Source organism: Felis catus, chromosome E2 (assembly GCF_018350175.1).
Source record: "Felis catus isolate Fca126 chromosome E2, F.catus_Fca126_mat1.0, whole genome shotgun sequence".
Classification (NCBI taxonomy): Eukaryota; Metazoa; Chordata; class Mammalia; order Carnivora; family Felidae; genus Felis; species Felis catus.
In genome coordinates this window covers 41,287,010-41,309,124 of record NC_058382.1, presented here as the reverse complement: position 1 = coordinate 41,309,124, position 22,115 = coordinate 41,287,010, and the positions used below count along the sequence as shown (strand labels likewise).

Sequence of the window (22,115 nt, the reverse complement as noted above, 5' to 3'; positions counted from 1 at the left end):
TTCCTATCATGACATGATGCTTCCTTTTACTTCCAGTGACTTTATGTGTACTCACTACAGTTTAAGCCCCTTCCTGATGATGCCCTCAGACTTAAGGATGAATGTTATGATCTGCATTTCAGAAAGGGAAAAAGGGCAGCTCACAGAGGTGAAGAGAGTTTTCGTATATTACAGCATCATTATTGTTGTTGCTGTTGTTGTTTTTATTGTTATCATAATGATGCCACACATGCCTCTGTGCACTTGTCACATGCTAGGGACTATAAGCCCAAAGAAAAACAAGTGCGGAAGGGACTGTGGGGGTAGGCTACCTACTGAAAGAAGAACACAAGGCCTCAGAGACCAGGACAGCTGAAGAGATACAAGCTGGGTCTGAGGACCAAGCAGGGAGTTCAATGATCCTGAGTCCTCCACTCAGAAACACTTAGAATATTCTCAGACCTTCTGGTGCTGACCTGATTTTCATGGCCACATCTTACTGTGACAGGTTTTCCTGCTCACAATATCCATGACTCTATGATGTTTATAAACCCAGTGTTAGTCCCTTGGCTCCTAAGTTGCCTTTAATATCAAAGAAATGTTTCATTAGATATGGCTTTGTTTATTCAAAGTTCACTCCTCCCTCACATCTCCTTAATGATTTTTAAGCTCAGAGTATTAATCTTCTTACCCAAATCAAACCTTTCTCCCAATCTGTTCTTTTATAGATATTTCCAAACTCAGAAGCTTATATTCATTGCCCTCTGTGGGCTTTCTTGAAGCAATAATTAGCAAGAAAGCCTGTTGTCAGTTAGAAATGCTGAAGAAAGTGTTTCAGTATTAGGTGGAACCATGAACTAGATGCTTTCTGGGGGGGGAGTATTCTCTCCGCTGAATGTGGCTGAATCAAACAATATAATTCATTTTGGGAAAGGCACTGAGTTTCTCTCTGCACTGGCCACAGTGTAAGTCCCAGGAATAAGGTGTATAGAGGCCACCACCAGGTAGAGGAGGATATAGTGACATGGCAGAATCGTGAATAAATGAGCACCATGGAAGAAGTTTGAATACAGAGTTGTCAGGGAAGAAGTGATTCCATCAGGGGAGATATTCGGCAAACTTTTAGAACATTAATATTGAACCAAGTATGCACAAGGTTGAGAAGGGGGATAACATTCCAGATGAAGGGAATGCAAGAGTGAGGAAGATAGAGGGACACCAAATTATATGTATGTTGTAGTAGAAGAACTCTCCCTCTCCTGCCAGTGTTCTGGCTTCTTTCATTTTCTTGAACACAGCATATTCTTTCTCAAAACTGGGTCTTGTTAACCACTCTTTCTTCTGCCTGTAACAGAGTCCCCAGCCCAGTTCTGGTCCCTGATTAAATCCTACCCATTCCTTCAATTCTCCTCTTAAATGTCACGTTCTCAAGTTGGCCTGTCCTGACACACGAGACTCAGTTAAATTCTTAGATTTATGCTCTCATCACACTTCTTAAATCCTCTTTGTTAACTTGCATTATTCTCAGCATACTTGCTTAATGCCTACGTTCCCCAATCCAGTGTGTTAAATTAATTAAACGATGAGGCCATGAAACTGACGAGTCCCTAATCCATGGAGGACTAAGTAAGCAAACCAAAATTTAAGCCTGTAAATGCCTCAAACTTACAAAATTGAAATGCTAAGGACAACCAATCACAAACAGCCAACTAGGCTTTACGGTGTGGCCAATGACATAATTTCCTTTCTTTGCTTCTGTACTTTCTCTGTATAAGTCTTTGCCCTGACTCCTGTCAGCACAGGGCTCCTAAACTCTTCTAGTTTGAGGCTGCCTGATTTGAAATGGTTTTTGCTCAAATAAACTCTTGAAATTTCTAATATGCCTCAGTCTGTCTTTTAACAAGTGTAAATTCATGAGGGCTGAGACCATGTCTGTCTGGTTCTCCATGTATTCTCAGTACCTTCCTCATGACCTGATACCTAGTTACCATTTCTCTATATGCATCCCTATGCTGTGGTGGGCTGGGGCACTCAGGGCATGGTGGAAAGTGGCTAGGAATAAGAACAAATTAAAAGATGTAGATAAAATTAAAGAGTGCCTTGAGTAACGTCTTTAATTGATATATGCTCCCAGACATCTTCATTTTGAAAAACCAAAAGCCAATGTGGAAGTAACAAACACACCAGATTTTCTTCAAGCTTTGAAGTAACTTGTAGGAGAGGAAGATAAAAGATGGGTAGTTGGCAAACACTGACACACTGATATTGGTTTTCCAAGAATTAATCCATGGGGAGTGGTGTAGCAGAAAATGGGGGCAGCCTCAAATATGTGGTAGCCTCTAAATATCCCTGAAAGTATGGAGTTATACATGTCTATACCTCAAGAGAAGAAAGGAAAAAGAGAGGGAAAACTAAAGTTTTGTGTCTATGGTAACTGGAAGTAGATAGGACCATGTGAATAAAAATACCTGCTTAATCACACTTGAAGAATGTAGTACTTTGGCTACTGGTTAGTTGGTCAATATATTTATTCATTTGATGAGTGTTCCTCAAGCTATAGTTTACCCAGAGTTATGTCAATCATTACACTAGGCTCAGATCCTTGCCCTTACAGAATTCACCATCCAGCAGAGGAGAAAGACCATCAAATAAACAACCGACCCAGCAATTTATTCACCATGATGGCAAGGAGTGCTACAAAGGGAGAAGCACAGACTTGAGGGCCTTGGCCAGTCACGCCTATCAGAAGGCATCTGAAAAGTCTCATGTTTTTGGCATTGGCTAAGGAAAGTTAGAATTTGGTCATACTTTTAAGGCCTCATAGGTCTACAGTATGTCATTCCTGTGAGGCCTGTGCATAAAAATTTACTGTGACACCAGGATAATCATATGACCCTTTCAACCTGCAAAGGTCCTTAACCTGCCTACGAGCACCCAAAACTTCAAGTGGTCTTTGCTTTTTGTTAATGTTTATTTATTTTTGAGAGAGAAAAAGACAGAGTATGAGTGGGAGAGGGGCAGAGAGAAAGGGAGACAAAGAATCTGAAGCAGGCTCCACGCTGTCAACACAGAGCCTGATGCAGGGCTTGAACACACAAACTGTGAGATCATGACCTGAGCCAAAGTCAGACGCTTCACCAACTGAGCTGCCCAGGCACCCCCAAAACTTCAGGTGGTCTTGTTTTTATTTATCATAATATAATAATTAGTGATTCTTATTAAAGATTGAGTTGTACCACTCCAAGTTTTTAGCTATGTTTTACTGGATTATGTGGGGGTTAATTGGTGCTACTGAGGCATTCATGAATGACTTTTTAAAGGAGCTTCTTATGATATACCCCTTACCTAAATCAAAGACCTATACCACGACTTTCCACCTGTATTTATAAATATGACCCCTTCTTATGCAGAGAGAAAAATAGTGGGGCTTCTCAGAATATGTTCACTTAAAGTCTGGAAAACCCCAGTATAAATCTTTATTCCCAATCTAAGGAGTCGGTTTCCCCTCCTTGTACATAAACTGACCTTCAGGCCAAAAGCAGTATAAAGAAACAATATGAGACAGTGATACATTTTTTTTTAGAATAAGAGAGTAATATTTTAGCTCTAACTTTTTGATTTTTATTTTAAATTTGTGTCTCCCAGACCTTTTCTCCCCTTGTGTTGTCTCTTGTGTTTTTTTAAAGAATAAAGAATATAAAGAGCAAAAAACCTCAAGAAAAATGTTAAGTTCATTAAAAAGAAACTCCCAACAAACAAAAGTCAGGACCAGATGGCTTCACAAGTGAATTCTGCCAAAAATTCAAAGAAGAGTTTACACCTATTCTCCTCATACTATTCCAAAAAATAGAGGAGGAAGAAAAGTTTCCAAATACATTCTACAAGACCAGCATTACTTTGACAGCAAAACCAAACAAGGACACTACAAAAAAAGGAAAACTATGGTCAATTTCCCTGCTGAGCACAGATGCAAAATACCTCAGCAAATACAAGCAAACCAAATGTAATGATACATTAAAAGGATCACTCACCACAATCAAGTGGGATTTATCCTGGGGAACAAGGGTGGTTCAATATTCACAAATCCATCAATGTGATACACCACATCAAAAAAGAATAAAAACTATATGAACATCTCAAATAGATGCAGAATAGATGCAAAATTCAACATACATTCATAATAAAAATTCTCTACTAAGTGGGTTTAGAAACAACATACCTCAACACAATAAAGACTATATATGGAAAACCCACAGCTAGCATCTTACTCAATGGTGAAAAAGTGAGAACTTTTCCATTACGATCTGGAATAAGACAAGAATGTCCACTCTCACTGCTTTTATTCAACATGGTACTGGAAGTTGTAGCCACAACAATCAGACAAGAAAAAGAAATAAAAGGCATCCAAATTGATAAGGAAGAATTAAAACTATTATTATTTGCAGATAACATGACACTATATATAGAAAACCCTAACGACTCCACCCAAAACGATTAGAAGTAATAAATGAATTCAGTAAAGTTTCAGGATACAAAATTAATACACAGAAATTTGTTGAATTTCCATACACTAATAAAAATTAGCAGAAAGACAAATTAAGAAAACAGTCCCACTTACAATTGCACCAAAAAGAATAAAATATCTAGGAATACACTTAACCTAGGAGGTGAAAGACCTGTACTCTGAAAACTATAAACAATTGTTGAAAGAAATTGAAGATGACACAAACAAATAGAAAGGTAGTCCATTCTCATGAATTGGAAAAATATTGTTAAAATGTCCACACTACCCAAAAGCATTCTACATAGTCAATGCAATCTTGATGAAAATTCCAACAGCATTTTTCAGAGACCTAGAACAAAATAATACTAAAATTTGTATTGAACTACAAAAGAGCCCAAAAAGCAAAAGTAATCTTGAGAAAGAACAACAAATCTGGAGGTTTCACAATCCCAAATTTCAAGATACACTACAAAGCTGTGGTAATCAAAATAGTATGGTACTGGTACAAAAACAGACACATAGAGTAGACAGCAGAAATAAAACCATGTTTATATGGTCAATTAATCTATGACAACGGAGGCAAGAATATACAATGGGGAAAAGACAGTCTCTTCAATAAGTGGTGCTGGGAAAACCAGACCACTTTCTTACAGCATACACAAAAATAAATTCAAAATGGGTTAAGGACCTAAATGTGAAACATGAAATCATAAAACTCCTAGAAGAAAACACAGGCAATAACTTATTTGACACTGACCTCAGCAACATTTTTTCCAGATTCGTCTCTCCAGGCAAGGGAAATGAAAGCAAAAACAAACTATGGAACTACATGAAAATATAAAGCTTTTTCATAGTAAAAGAAACCATCAACAAAATGAAAGGCATTCTGATGAATGGAAGAAATAGTCATAAATGATATATTCAACAAGGGATTAATATCCAAAATATGTAAAGAACTTATACAACTCAACACCAAAAACTCCAAACAATCTAATTTAAAAATGGGCAGAGGATCTGAACAGACATTTTCCCCCCCAACAAAAGACATGTAGATGTGCAACACATATGAAAAGATGCTCAACATTACTAATCATCAGGGAATCCTAAATCTAAATCACAATGAGTTATCAGGTTACACCCATCAAAGTGGCTAAAATTAAAAAGGCGTGAAATAACAGGCGTTAATGAAGATGTGGAGAAAAAGGAACACTCATGCACTTTTGGTGGGAATGCAAACTGGTGTAGCCACTATGGAAAACAGAATGTTGGTTTCCTCGAAAAATTAGAAATAGAAATACCATATGACCCAGTAATTCCAGTACTGGGCATTTACCAGTCAAGTCAAGATATGGAAGACCATACCAGTCAAGATATGGAAGCAACCCAAGTGTCCACTGATAAATGAATAAAGAAGATGTGATGATGTATATATACAATGGAGTGTTAGCCATAAAAAGGATGAGATCTTGCCATTTGCAACAACATGGATGGACCCAGAAGGTATTATGCTACATGAAATAAGCCAAAGACAAATGCCATATGATTTCACTTATACGTGGAATCTAAAAAACAAATGAATAAACAAACAAAAAGCAGAAACAGACCCATAAATACAGAGAACAAACTGATGGCCACTACAGGGGAGGGGTGGGGAAGGCTGCATACAATGGGTGAATGGGAGTGGGAGATAAAAGGTTTCCAGTTATGGAATGAGTAAATCATGGAGATAAAAGGCACCAAATAACCTTAGGGTTTCTAGATTCCTCAAGAGACCCCTGCCAAGGGCTCATGCCAGTTATGAGATCTATGATCTAGAAGCAGAGTCCTGGCTTTGCTCATCTTATGATTTACGTTTACTTTTGGAATGAGGAAATGCTACGATTAGGGATGAAGAGATGGGTGGGGGTGCTGGTAGATCTAAAATGGCATGTGTTAAACTCTTGTCAGGGGAGGAAGGATGAAAATCCCTAGACAGGGCTTCATCCCCAGGATCTCCCAATAGAGACTACTGACACATTTTGGACACTGTTGGAATTCCTTCTGTGATGGTTAATTTTATGGGTCAACTTAGTGAGGCTGTGGTCCTCAGTTGTTTTGTCAAACACAAATATATGGTTTTGTTTTGTTTTTTTATATTTTTTAATGTTTATTTCTTTACTTTGAGAGAGGGAAGTACGTATGAGCAGGGGAGGGACAGAGACAGAGAGGAGAGAGAGAATCCCAGGCGGGCTCTGAGCTGTCCACACAGAGCCCAATGTGGCGCTTGAATTCACGAAACTGTGAGAAAGAGATCAAGAGTTGGATTGATGCTGAACCTAAGCCCCCAGGTGCCCCAGGTATGCTTTTAAAGCGTAACATTTAAATCAGTGGGGTTCGCATAAAGCAAATCACCATCCCTAATGTAAGTGGGCCCCATCCAATCAGTTGAAGACCTGAAGACCAAAGAGAGGTTTCCTGATGATGAAAGAATTCTCCTCGAGACCACAACATCAACTCTGACCTGAACCTCCAGCCCTTGAGCCTGCTCTGTTTCAGGTTTGCCAGCGCCTACGATCCCATCAGCTAATTCCTCAAAATAAATCTCCACTTACCTATTTATCTATCTTTGCAGAGTCCTGACTAATCTAATGCACTTTCTTCTCAGGAAAGACTGGTTTTATTTTGCTGTAAAAGAATGGGAGCATAAAAGGGCAGTAGTAGAAGTGGCCTTAGCCCATCTGGCCAGTGTAAGCAAATCTGGGCCCTAAATGATGGGAACGCTCCACTTCCTATAATGAAGGCAGATCTTCTTGCTGAGTGACAGTCAGGATCTCCTAGAACACCCTCCCAGCATGAGGGCCCCACCTTGCTCATGGACCACCCACAGACCCCCAGGCCTCCCATGCTGGCTTTGCCTTTCTCCCTGCTTTGTCTGACCCAGGACTCCTGCCACTATAAAAATTAGGAACTTAGAGCAGAAGAAGTAAGGTTTCTTCTAGCTCTGCAGTTGTAGGAGTTTAACTTTGTTGAATATTGGAATTAAAAGGGCAAAACCTCCACCCCAAACCTCTGCAGCCACCCCACGGACTGGCTGCAGAAGGGGAGCCTGGCGAGAGGTAATTAACCGCAGATCACTAACGGCTCAACGGGAAGGCCTGTGTCCAGGAATTCCTTTTGCCAGAGGTCCTGGGAGCATTTGCTAGAGAGAAGCAAGTTTGCAAATAAGCACTTTCCTTTGTAAAGGCCCCCTTCCCCAGCTCCATTAGCTCCCAGCTCCTTTTTCAACTGCAAGGGCTGTCTTTTCATCTTGAACTTGACATATTCTTCTAGTTTAGCCCAGTCACATGGAGCCCTCTGGCAAGCCACTCTCTCTCCCACTGTGAATTGTTGCGAACCTCCTCGCAGAGAATAAAAATTCGGAGTCCGCCAACTTTTCCCCCACAACCCCCGACTTCGCCTCTCTTTGTGCTTAACAATGGACCGAGAGATCTTTGGTTTTCTTTGTCATCTGGAAAGATGTTGGAGTCAAACAAAGAACAAAAATTCCAGACGTGCTGAGAAAATGAAACTCTGTGTGTGTGTGTGTGTGTGTGTGTGTGTGTGTGTGTGTGTGTGTGTGTGTTGTTGGCATGGTCTCACCCACCACCGCCAAATGCCACTGATTAGCATTGTAACCCTCAGGAATGTATGTCATTTGGGGTTGAGTTAGTGGTTGGAGCAATGTTCCTTCCAACTTCCTGCTGGAAAATTTAACCTCTTTTTAGTCTTGAGTGAGGCAAGGAGGCTGAACACCATTTTATTTGTACCTGCGATGCATCTGTTTGATCCAGTTCCCGCTGCCCATTTCCACTGTCCTGGCACCATTCTCCTCTTCCTGGATCATCACAGTACATCCTAACTCTTCTCACCTCCTCTGCTTTACTCCCTCCAAAACATCTTCCTACCGCAGCTGGAGTGGTCCTTCTGAAATGTGCATCTGACCACCTCGTTGCTCGTATCCTGGAGAATCAAGTCTAAGTTCCTGGCTGGGCAGCCAAGATGCTTCCAGGGTTCTGGTTGTATCCCTCGGCCCCCTCAACAATCCTCTGGTTAAATCAGCCTGTCTGCACTGTTCCTTTTTTTTTTTTTTTTTTTTTTTTTTTGCAGCTGGGTTTCCTTCTTGAAATTAGCGGGGTTTTTTGTTGTTTTGTTTTGTTTTGTTTTGTTATATAGTAAACTCTGCCCCTTCCCTAAATTCCTCTGGGTCCTCATCTACTCTCTCCACCCTGAAAAGTCTCTGTACTTTTTACTGAATTTCTTTGTTTGCAGTGCATCACCTGTATTCACTCACCTTTCTGGCCAGCCTGAGAGTCCTCTGGGTGGAAACTTTCTTTCTCTAATAGATAGTGCAGCACCACAGTGCAAAGCACTGAGTATCTTCAGCTCACACCTCTGGAATAATGGGAGACTTAATACAATATAACGTAGGAATTAAGCACTCTGGCTCTATAACTGGATTCATGTGGATTTGAATCCCAGCATTCATTGCCTGAGCCTCCATTTATTCACCTGCGCAATGGGCACAACTATATCAACATCAGAGCACTTTTGGTCAAAATTCACTGAAATAATACCTACAAAGTGCTCAGCACATCCGTAAGAGATCATAATACCTCAATATTTACCATCGTTACGTGGAACTGTTTGCTCCACTTGTGAGCTGCAACCCTCCATCTATTTCCACCCTCTTTGTTAAAGACCCTCTCCATCTCGAATCTCCACTGAAGCCATCAACTCCAGGGAGAACAAAGAGTTAAGCCTGACTCTGTTCACCGCAAATCCACAGGCACTAAATAAGGCTCCAGCGTTCAGGCTTTAAGTATGGGCTGCAGTTAACTATAAACAGCTGTTGCAAGATAATAGCCTTCTACTGGTAAAATAAGGCCAGCCCCCTCCTTCACAATGAAACCTTTCTTGCAAAAAGCATTGAGAACTGATAGATAGATCTCAGTCTGGCAGTAATCAGAATTAAAAGATGAGGAAAGGGGGAAGATTGTCAGGCTTCCCAGATCAAGCTGTCATGTATACAGCTATTCTGTTTCCGTTTCCAGAAATGTTTCTTATCTGCAGTACATTCCCCCTGTTGTTCTACTGGGGAAAAACAACTCTGCTCCCTTCCTGTGATGGCATTAACTCTAATAACTGGAAAAAGAGCAGACATTAGCCAAGAAGACATATGTATTGCTCTTTATACCACAGCCCTTTATTCAACTAATCCTCCCTTCTCATTTTAGGAAATTAAGTATGAATCAAAGCTCAGCAACGTGCATCCATATGGAATTTCGGGGCCTTTATGTCCACTGCAGAATTTAACAAAGGTGAGATTCATGTGAGTTGCTTCTACTGCGTTGGAGACAGATGAAAGTCTTGGTTTGGGAAATTGATATGGAAGACACTGTTTGTTTCAGAAAACATCCAGACTTTATTAAGTACGTATCTGGTGTCAGGCACATAGTAGGTGCTTGATATTTGTGTGTTCTTTTGAGTCTGTTGAACACTTTCTACGTGTGAAGAGTGATAAAGGAACTCCAGGAATAAGTGAATTTACTTTCAGAGAATGGTTGATGGAATCACAGAATTTTTGAAATGGAAATTGAGTGGGTTTACTAGTGTAAATTCGATCTATCTATATATCTATCTACATATCTTATCTATCTATCGAGTTTGATGAGACCTAGAAAATTAGGTGGTTTATACAGGGTCAACTAGCAAATTAGCAGAAACAGGAGATGTGCCGATCTGACTGCCAAGCGAGTGAGTTCAATCAGCTTATATGGAAAATCACGAGACTAAAGCAAAAGTATCTTTGATAAACAAAATCCAGGAGGAACACTAGAAGCAGGCAGCACTCAGGAGTTTAATTCTGTTTATGACCTATGGTCTCAAGAGTGGTAGATGTTAACTGTCGATGTTTGTCTCCAGCGAGATAATGCATCCTAAAGAATACCAGGGCACCGTGAGTGCTGTTTCATTAAAGAATGACCTGGACTATGGACTTGACCATTGCTTTGAAGGCATCCTTTGCATCTAGGATGAGGCAGTAATAACTAACACCCATGGTTACTGTTACTGTTTATTATGAACAGGTAAAGAATGGCCCGTGAGCTGGGTGCTCTGGTTAGTACTGTTTTATAAATTAGAAAACTAAGGTTTAGAAACATTATGGAATTTGCTCATTGTCACCCAGCTAGGAAGTTCCCAAGCCCAGGTTTGAAGTCTTTATCAACCTAGAGGTTGATTTTTTAAACTACTATAATGCCTCACTAAAATGTAATATGAAAAATCATATCCCTCTTGTGTGTAATATAACCACATTTTTGTTGTTCAGAATTGTACCATCCTGAGAAATAACTTCATATTCCTATTTCACACCAGTGAGATCTGTTGGTTTGTAAGCCTCCCAGAACTTCCCAGGTGTAATCTGAAACCAGCCCCCACTATTGGAGTACAGGGAGAGGCCAAAGAAAGAGGACGCTTCAAGTTGGTAGATGGTGGACTTAATAGGCAATGGGAACTACCATGCAAGCTTGTCTTAGGCAGCAGCAAGATGAATGGATCCCTGCACCTTACCTGCCAAATCTTAAAAGTTTATAAAGAGGCCTTCAATGTCCTCAGTCACGTATACCATGCAAGTGTTTTCAATACCATGTCACAATCTCAAGGCTATGTCCTTGGAGCAGCCTCTGGGAACAGAAAAGGCACATTCCAAGGACAAGGAAAGGGGTGAGGGACCTCTGAGTGCCCAGGTCTAGCTCACGGGTCAAGTGACAGTCACATTTTTTTGGTGACATTCCCTGAGAAGATCTGAGACTCTGATAAGGCACATGGCTTGCCCAAGGTCACCCAGTTTGTAAGATATGAAAATTTCTAAAACCAAGTCCATTGCTACTTTCATAACAACATTACTGTCTCCTGGATTTTTTTTTTGAAAGAGTCAGAGAGTGAGAGAGTAAGGGGGGGGGGGGCAGGGAAGGGCAGAGGAAGAGGGAGAGGGAGAATCTTCAGCAGGCTCCATGCACAGCATGGAACCCAATACCAGGCTTGATCTCATGACCTGAGCCAAAATCATAATCTGAGCCAAAATCAGGAGTTGGACACTTAACCAACTGAACCACTCAGGCACTCCTCCCTGGATTTTTTAAATCCATAAAGTGTTACCTATGCTGGGTTTCTAGCTAATCACACAAAAAAATTATAAGCCATTACTGGTATCAAAATGATCAAACCAATCAAAGAAAAATAAGGGACAAGTTAAGGCTGGGATTAGGGTGAAGACGGCAAATGCATCCCAACCTCTATGCCACTTCCAATCAATTACTCTTAGCTCCTGGAAAGCTGTACTAAAAAAGACCATAAGTATATATGCTCCCAAATCAAGCACAGATCATGAGATTTCTTCTGATCCCAATGGAAAAACATCTTTTGATGCTAAGTTTATTCCATGTTGGAAAGCATCGGTGGGGTGTGGGGGGTGTATTATTTCCTTCCCCAGATGTACTTTCCCCTTTTCATTCCGCTCTGTGCTTGGCTTCATGGGGTCCCTCACCTCCCAGCTTCCAGATGGATTGGGCCAATGGGGAATCCATCAGGAGATTGAAAGGAGGGAGAAAAAAAAAAAGACTGAGAGGGTATCATTTATTCCCCTGGTTTCTTCCCTGTGGGTACCATGGATGACTTCATCCCTCTCAAAAGGAAGGGCACAGCTCCTGTTAGAAGTCCTTCTGCTCTCAGGTCTCCCTCTCCAGATCCCAGTCACTGTTTCCCTCCCCTTGCTTCTTGACTCAGCTTGGGCTACTATACACATGTCCTGTGGGTTTGCTACATGGCACTATGTCTTTAGTAAATATTCTTTTTATTAAACTCTCAAACCACCCAACTGGAATGCACTATAACCCTCACTGATGGAGTGGCCATGTTACAAGGGGATGGATTAGATACTCAGTCATGGATGAATGAGGAGTTAGCACTTGCCTCTCTTGTGAAGGGAATCCTAAGGATGCATTTTCTTTTCTTTTTTTCTTTTCGTAGCACATCATTGTAGACACTTCTCTCGTCAGTCCAACCTCCTATGGCTGAAGGCGATGTTGCCTAGTGAAGAGGGCCGAGATTTCATACCAAATGGGACAGGCCTAGATTCGCATCCAGCCCTAACCATGCCTGGCTACCCTAGCCTAAGCTTGGGTAGGATGGTCCGACTCTTGAGGCCTCAGTTTTGTACCCCCATGAAAGTGGGATAATAACACCTACATTGCTAACTTTCAAATCATGGAGGGGATGGTATTTGTAAAATTACCCTTTTACTTACGGCATTTGGCTAAATTGATATGGATCCACAGAGTGGAAATTTTTGGATAAGACTTTTTTTCCATCTGCCCAAATTCAGTAAGGTAACAGGGTTCTTCCCCTCTTTCCATCCTTCCTTGTTGCTTCTTCTCAAATTTTAAGTGTTTGATTCAGTGGTTCTCACCTCCAGGAGTCCTCAAGACTCATAGAGCGGAAAGGTTTAACCATCAGCCTTTTATGCCCCAAAACATCAGCAATCCAGACCCCTGGGGACAGATTCTCAAATTAGATGTTGAGCTTCCTGAAGACAGGGATCAATATTATTTATTTCTCTATCCCCAATTCCTGTTGCACAGTTTATACACAGTAAATGTTGATTGAGTTTACGCGTAATACTGGGTAATCTTGATTTCCACAGATTTAAGGCTTACCTAGTTTAAATACAGAAATGTTTACTTATTTTAATCATTTTGAATAACCTTTTTTAAATTGTCACCACTTAAAATATTTGTACCTAAAAAAATATTTTGGAAACATTTTTCTGAGCACAGATTATAGCACTGTGCTTCAATGAACCAGTGCTCTCAGGGGAAATGGAAGTGCCCAGAGACACTGCGCCCCCAAACTAAGCATTCCCTGACAGTTTCCTATTTTAAATACTTCATGCCTAATCCTTCTAATACTTGCTTGCCTCTCTTCCAGTTTCTGTTTTGACTATTCTGTAAGCCTAGGTATCAAGTAATTACTGACATTTGAACTCTGTGTGTAAAATCAGAGTGAAAAATCTCTGAATATGTGTGTGCAAACAGAATGGGAATGGAATGAACACAACCTTCTCCGACTGTTCACAAGTTTTCATTCTTCTTTGTTTCTGAGTATTTAAAAAAATGATGTGAGATATGAGAAAATATTGGTACCTAAGAAGGACCCGGAAAGACAAAAGGGAACATCTGCTTTCTTTGTCAAAGAAGGCCATGGACCATTTACAGTGCTGTGATACAACATCTGGGCCTGGCATGCCTGTGGGGAGTTGTAAAGTCCGTATATATGAAATCTCAGTCCCTCTAATATAGATTCTCACAGGAATCACAATGAGGATGCAGTCTCAGGGTCAGATGACCTTTATTTGGGGTTCTGTCCCCAAGTCATTAAGGGTGATGGAAATAGAAACACTCTGGGGAGTCAGGAGAAAGCTGGATCCTGGGGCTGAGTACCTTGTCCTCACTGTGGGCCACCAGGAAATCAAGCCCTCTCTGACCTTGCACTTATCTGTAAGATGGGGATAACCAGGTACCAGGTAAGGCTTCGGAGGTGGGCATGAACATACGAAGAGGAAGAACAAGTACAAGCATTTTGTAAAGACAGGGGTAACATGTCTCTTCAAATGTTCCTCCTGATGATGGTGATGATGAAGGCTCTTAACCAGTGGTGGCAGCAAATCTCACGTGCTCTCCTGAGCTTCTAGGGGAGAGATCCCTGGAGCAACCAGAAGGAATTTGAAACGCAAGCTTCTCTGGCCTTAGGGTGAATTTGAACTCTTGCCACCTGGGAGTCTGCATGTAGATCGAAAGTGAACCCTAGTCCACTAGTCCATATATACGGACTTTACAACTCCCCGCAGGCATGCCAGGCCCAGATGTTGTATCACAGCACTGTAAAGTGGGCCCTCACAGCTACCACTCAGTGTTCCGGACCAGGAGAGGATCTGTCTGTCCTCGGACCCTGCTATGTTTCTTTTCATCAGCGTGGCAGCCAGGAGACTCCTAGCCAGCTTTAATTCTCTACTGCAGGAATTTTTTCATGCTACGCTCTGGTAGAGTTTATTCTATTCCTCTCTGTAGATTCTAATCTTTCTCTTCTACTTTAAAGGCCAGTAGAGACATTTTCTAAATGTCAGTTAATTCAACTTATTTTTGAGCATGTGATAGGAGTGCTGTAAACAATGAATGACTAGGGAATGAATAGATGATGAAGAGTGAATGAATAATTGAACTGTACAGCACAAAAGGATAAACCTTAATGCATGCACATAAAAAAATCATTTAGGAAATCAGGGGAACCCCAGAAAGAAATGTAGACTGTGACAAGAGACTCCAACTGTATTACAAATGTGTAAGACAATCTCGCTGAAGCAGGCAGCGGGAGAAGGTGCTGATAGCGGTAACTTTGGAAGTAAGTGGAGTCTGTAAGATTAACGGCAAAAAGAACCACACATAAGCACTGTACTCAGGTTGATAATGCTGTTTCCCCAAGGGCTACAGGTTAATAATTCTGATGCAGTTAGACATGCATACTGGAACTAAACAATTCAGTAAATGGATGGCAGGTGATGGGAGCTGGGTTTCTCACTGTTTAAGCAGGAATTTACAGATAAGCAAGGTAAGGAGGCTAGAGTGATTAATGTAATGGATTAAAGCTGGAGATAGGAGTATGAACTCATGTTTAGCTGGATATAGATACAGATGGTTACGGCAGAAATATTCATGTGTGTATATACATGAGGGTGTGTGTATATAGATAGATAGATAGATGCATATATACAGGAGTTGGTATACAGATACATACATAATACTTATAATTTTTTTTTTCTCAGCTGAGAAGACCAAGAAGAAACAACACCCCAATAGCAATGTGCACAGCTAGAACCAAGATCTTGGTTAGTGAACTGGGCTTCTAGAAGAAATTGCTGACTTCAGTGCCACAGCAGGAAGTAAGCAAGATGAGCCTGGATCAGAAAGACTCATCAGACTCTTGGTTTCAGCTCAGGTCACGATCCCACGGGTTGTGAGATCAAGCCCCATGTCAGGCACTGCAGTTATAGCATGGAGCCTGCTTGGGATTCTCTCTCTCTCCCTCTTTCTCTCTGCCCTTTCCCAGCTCTCATCCCAATCTCTCTCTCAAAGTAAATAAATAAACTTTAAAAAAAAAGGAATAAAGTACTCAAAAAATTAAAGGGCTTACATTGATTGGGGTGGGGGGAGTCAAAGAGGCACAGATATCAGCTGAAAGAACTTTTTCAATGGCCAAAGCTGGTATAATTTAAACAACAAAATTAAGTAGTACTGTATTAAAACCAAAATAGAGAATAAATATTTATGAGTCTATACTTGTCTAAATAAGTGATTAAATAAATGTAATTGAGAAAAGAGACATACATCCTGTGTGGAGTTCCAAATGATTATGTAGACACTTTGCCCTTAAGAAGGGGGAGGCATAACTCCAGACTCCTCAAGTTTGGTCTCTGCACAGTGACTTTGTTCCAAAAAAATATGAAAAAGGGAGAAACATGAGTAATTTAACAGTAGAGAAACTTGACCAACACTACCTCAGCCAGGGGATGACAGTCAAACATCCATAGACGTAAGTCATGTGGATACTAAGAATCCTTGATATGATAGGAGAGAAGTGAAACTTGACCACTGTGGTCTTACTCTCAAAACTCCATAACATTAACTCTGAAAACTGTACAACAATGATGAAAGAAATTAAAGATGACACAAAGAAATGGAAAGATATTCCATGCTCATGGATTATAAGGACAAATATTGTTAAAATGTCTATACTCCCCAAAGCAATCTACACATGTGATGAAATCCGTATCAAAGTACCACCAGCATTCTTCCCAGAGCTACAACAAAAAATTCTAAAATTTATATAGAACCACAAAAGACCCCACATAAGCAGAGAAACCTTGAAAAAGAAAAGCAAAGCTAGAAGCATCATAATTCCAGGCTTCAAGTTATATTACAAAGCTGTAGTAATCAAGAGTATGGTGCTGGCAGAAAAAAAGACACATAGATCAATAGAACAGAATAGAAAACCCAGAAATGAATCCATAATTATATGGTCAATTAATCTTTGACAAAGCAGGAAAGAATGTCCAATGGAAAAAAGACAGTCTCTTCAACAAATGGTGTGGGAGAACTGAATAGCAACATGTAAAAGAATGAAACTGGACCACTTTCTCATATCATATACAAAAATAAATTCAAAATGGATTAAAAACCTAAATATGAGACCTGAAACCATGAAAATCCTAGAAGAGAGCACAGGCAGTAACTTCTCTGACATCAGCAGTAGCAACTTTTTCCTAGATAGGTCTCCTGAGACAAGGGAGACAAAAGCAGAAATAAACTATTGGGACTACATCAAAACAATAATGGAGCCAACAATCAACAAAAATAAAAGGCAACCTACAGAAGGGGGGAGGATATTTGCAAATGACATAACTCTGATAAAGGATTAGTATCCAAAATATATAAAGAACTTATAAAATTTAAAAAAATCCAATTAAAAAAAGGTAGAAGGCAGAACAGACATTTCTTCAAAGAAGATATATAGATGGGCAACAGACACATGAAAAGATGCTCAACATCACTCATCATCAGGGAAATGCAAATTGGAACTACAATGAGATATCACACTTACCAGAATGTCTAAAATCAACAACACAAGAAGCAACACGTGTTGGTGATGATATGGAGAAAAAGGAACCCTCTTGCACTGTTGGTGAGAAAGAGCATTGATGCAGCCACTGTGGAAAACAGTATGGAGCTTCCTCCAAAAGTTAAAAATAGAACTACCCAATGACCCAATAATTGCACTACTAGGTATTTACCCAAAGAATACAAGGGGCTCAGTCAGTTAAGCATCTGACTCTTGGTTTCACCTCAGGTCATGATCTCCCGGTTCATGAGGTTGAGCCCCATGTCAGGCTCAGTGCTGACAGTCTGGGGCCTGTTTGGGATTCTCTGTCTCTCCCCTTTCTCTGCCCCTCTCCCACACGTGGGTGTGTGCGCATGCGCTCTCTCTCTCTCTCTCTCTCTCTCAAAATAAATAAATTAAAAAAGAAACCAAAAAACACAATTCAAAGGGTACATGTTTATAGCAGCATTGTTTACAACAGTCAAGATATGGAAGCTGCACATGTGTCTATTGATAGATGAATGGGTAACGATGATGTGGTACATATATACATATGCATTGGAATATTACTCAGCCATAAAAAATGAAATATTGCCATTTGCAACAACACGGATGGAGCTAGAGAGTATATTGCTAAGTGAAGTCAGTCAGAGAAAGATAAATACTATATGATTTCACTCATATGTGGAATTTAAGAAACAAAAGGGAAAAAGAGACAAAGCAAGAAAGAGACTCTTAACCATAGAGAACTGATGGTAACAGAGGAGAGGGGGATGGGTTGAACAAGTGATGAGGATTAAGGAGTGCGCTTACCGTGATGAGCAGTGGGTGTTGTATGGAATTGTTGAATCACTATATTGTATACCTGAAACTAATATTACACTGGAAGTTAACTAAGTGGAATTAAAATAAAAACTTAAAAAAAAAACCCACAACTCTAGACTAGTCATGAGTAAAACATCAAATTCCTATAGAGGGGCATCCTACGAAATACTTGAGTAGTACTCCTCAAAGCTGCCCAGGTCATCAAAAAACAAGGCAAGTCTGACAAACTGTCACAGCTGAGAGGAGCCCAAGGAGACGTGAGAACAAAATGTACTGTGGTGTCTTGCACAGGATCCTGGAGAAGAAAGGACAATAGGTAAAAACTAAGGTAATCTGAATAGGCTATAAACTTTAGTTAATATTCATATACAAATATTGGTTCATTTATTGTAGTAATGCATGATGTCAATAATAGGGAAAAGTGGATACAGAGTATATGGTAGCTTTCTGCACTGTATTTTCAGTGTTTTTGTAAATCCAAGACTGCTCTAAAAATAAAGCCTATTTTTAAAAATGAATAAGTAGTTATCCGTTCAGCTGTACGAATTACTGCGCAATACTACGCTTACTGTATTCCAGGCACTGTTACATTTGGGAAGCTCCAGGTTTTGTTTTTGTTTGTGTTTGGTTTTGGTTACTTTCAAATCCCGTAGAGCTGGATGAATATTTAAAATAAGAATACATGTAAAGTGATTACAACCTAGTAGAGCCTCAATGATGGTGAATGGGTTTAAAATAAGAATACATGTAAAGTGATTACAACCTAGTAGAGCCTCAATGATGGTGAATGGGTTTGCTGTAAAAACAAAACGAAACAAAACAAAACAAAAAAACCCAACTCACAGAGATGGCATAGTCTGACAGAATTATGCCCGAGGTGGCCCCTCTGCTGAGACTGGTCCAAGATGGGTTTTTGGAGAAGGTGAGTCCTTAAGGATGAGAGCCAGTGTGCCGGGTGAGGAAAGCAGAGACAGCCTTCCTGCCGCGGAACCAGCATAATCAAAGGCACAGGAACATCACGCTGTGAGTTTAATAAGCAGGGCCGCAGCTACATGCGATTTGCTTTTGCTGAAGCACATTACGGAAGGCTGGAAGGTGGGAAGGAAAAAAAGGCTGGAGCGGTCAGCAGTGGCCAGGTCACAAAAGGCACTGCGTGCTAAGCTGAGGAGCCTGAATTTCTTCCGCAGATGAGGGAGCCATTGAGAATGTTTAGCCCCCCAGAGAGGCAATCACATTTGCATTTTGGATAGACTCGCTCTGGCTGTGGGGTGGGTGGGACTGGAACACAACCAGACGGTGTGTGTGCTGCAAGGCCAGCAAGATTGAAGCCGTTTGAAAAGCACGGCATTTTCTTGGGGGGCAGTTATAGCCCTCTGACTTCCTGAGCTAACCGCACTTTTGCGAAGTGCCTGTCTAAATATTCTCTTTTTATGTGTATTAGCTGTAAAGGTGGAAGCTAACTTTGGCACAGAAATGCATCTGTGAGGCAGAGAGAAACGTTTCCTTTACGACCGATGTTTGTTCCAGACTTCCTTGCCAGGAGAGAAGAATGTGAGCTGGAAATGAAAAATCAGTGAGACTTCCGGAGCTGCCTTTGTGAAACTCTCCTTCTCTTGTACATGAAGCCATAATATTGTGAGGATCCTGGAGTTTTAGTTCATCTTTCCTCGTGCTTCTTGCCTGGCCCTCCCTAAAGCTAAACTTCAGCAACTGACTCCTGTTCTAGTTCCTCAGCATGGCTGAATGGACAGCAAGCCGCAGTTGGAGTTTGGACATCCGGATTCTTACCCCAGCCTGGCTATCTATGCACCAGCTGTGGGGCTTTCTATAATCCTTTGCCATTTTGGAGCTCATTTAAAAATTTTCTTTAAACAGGAAATGCATCACAACACCACCACTATCACCTGATCACTACCATCACCATCAGCAGCAATATCAACAGCATCATCAGCCTGACCCCTCCATCCCGGTCTTAGTAAGGATTAAATGTAATCCTGTATAGACAAACAGCTTGCACTTGCCGTTAAAGGCTAATAGCATTGGAATAACCTTCAAAATGCATGAAACTTTGATCAAATTTAGTGCCTGGCGCACAGGAGGCACTCTGGGAATATTTGCTGAATGAAAATCAGGCTATTTATTATGGCCTTTCTCCATCTACTATTTAGATGCCCACTCTATGATATGGAAACGAGGCATCACAACCTGTGTCATTCCGGGCTTTCTGGCACAAAGTAGCTTACTGAGAAGTGAGTAGACTTACACCATAAGCCTTGGAACGACTTTAGTTCTGTTGTTACTAGGGACTCTCACTATGCCCTACAACATCTTAATGATCTCTTAGAGTGGCCTTGGCTCCTTAATCATTGAATCCACTGGAAAACAAGAAGATTCTTTAATGGAACATTTATGTATGTACCTATCTATGTAACATCACACACATCATTTTCTTACTCCCCAGCATTAGCTTCTATATTTTCCATTGTTGCCCAGGGCCAAGCTTCTCTCTCCATCACAGACCCCATGATTTGCTCATATTACCCTCAACTACTCGATGTTAACACCTCTCTTCCTTCTGTATCAAATGATCTTAGCCCCAGACTTGAACTGGCTTTTCTCTTTCAGGGAAGCCAGTTGACTTTTCAACGAGGTCATTTTCTTGAAAACTAAAACAAAGCGAACAAAAATCCCTGATAATCAGACTTCCAACAAAGACAAAGTGGTATACATAATATGTTTTCTCTAGCCACTCTCAAGCTATGGGGCTACATGTGACCCCCCCGCCTCTGGGCTAGAACTTAGATTTCTGTGCCCTAGCATTGAGCACAAGGGTCCAGTACAGAGCAGAAAATAAATATTTGTGGAGTAAATATTCTTTCTTAAAGTCTTGGGGCTGTGCTAGAACTCAGGGATAATTTAGTGCTTTGCCGCTCTAAGTACAATCTATGGACAAGCTTTACTGACAATACCGGGGAGCTTTTTAGCCCTGCAGAACCCCACTGCCTCACTTTGAGCCCATTAGATCACGATATTCATTTTCACTAGATTCTCATTTGAGAGTTACTTTTCTTGTCCAATGGTTATGAACCTTAGCTGAAATTGGAATTATCTAAAGAACATTTAAAACAATTGATATTCAGATCCCATAGAGATTCTGATTTATTTGGTCTGGGAATGCTGCCTAAATATTGAGATTTTTAAAACCTTCCATGGTATTCATATGATGAGCCAGGGCTGATAACCCATCGATCTATTTCAACTTTCTCATGGAAAAATAGATACTTCTCCAAAGCCGGATATACACACCTGGGTATTCAATAGTACTTTATAGCAAGTGAGGACTGAGCAACATTTAATCTACTACTTTTTTCTAAACCTCTCTCCTTTTCCTCTCTTGCTAGAACCATCGATTTGTCCCTCTATGATAGACGCCTCCCATCTTCTATCCATGATGTCCAAGAGCTCCCCATAGCCGTTAGTTATTTCATGACTCACCACCCAGAGCTAATTAGAGCAAGTATAGGCTACAGGCAGAAGAATCAGATTCTGTCTTGTAGCAATTTGAAACTGAGACCAGGAATAGTATTGATGGTCTCTGTTCCTGATCAGTCCTCAGGTAAACAGAGGATCTGTGGGGCCATATATTTCTACCATGGAACTGGGAGCAGAGAGAGGCTATAAGTAAACAGAAGAAACAATGAATCAAGCACCTGAAGGGAAGCGGGAATAGCAAATGGAGGGAGCTAATTATCAGATTTACTTACATCTTCCAGTCCCGGTTTTGACCCTTCCCTAGTCAGTCTCCGTTGCCATTTCCATCCCACCATTTCATGAAACGTCGCTATTGCTAATATGCCATCTGTGTTTTTCTTAAGCCAGCTCAAGTTGGGTTTAGTCTTGGCAAGCACAAAAAGTCCTAACTAATTCATTTCATTTTCCCTAACTCTTATTAGCACACATGTGAGATCACCAATGAAACCTATAGTTAAGGGATGTGCTAATAGGCCATCCAACTTAAAAGGGGGATAAGGAATATCCATATGTGATAGCAATCCTCTTTTTCAGTGCCATAGAGGGCACT

The 22,115-nt window shown here is 40.7% G+C and overlaps 1 long non-coding RNA gene across 1 annotated transcript in view; it reads left to right on the top strand.

The window, feature by feature from the left end:
* The window catches only part of LOC109494911, a 30,626-nt gene extending 14,975 nt beyond the window's left edge, over positions 1-15,651 (top strand). Inside the window, exons 2-3 of the long non-coding RNA XR_002150050.2 lie at positions 9,736-9,819; positions 15,378-15,651. This is a non-coding gene — a long non-coding RNA (uncharacterized LOC109494911). The remainder of the gene's footprint in view (positions 1-9,735; positions 9,820-15,377) is intronic.
* Positions 15,652-22,115: the final 6,464 nt, after the last annotated feature.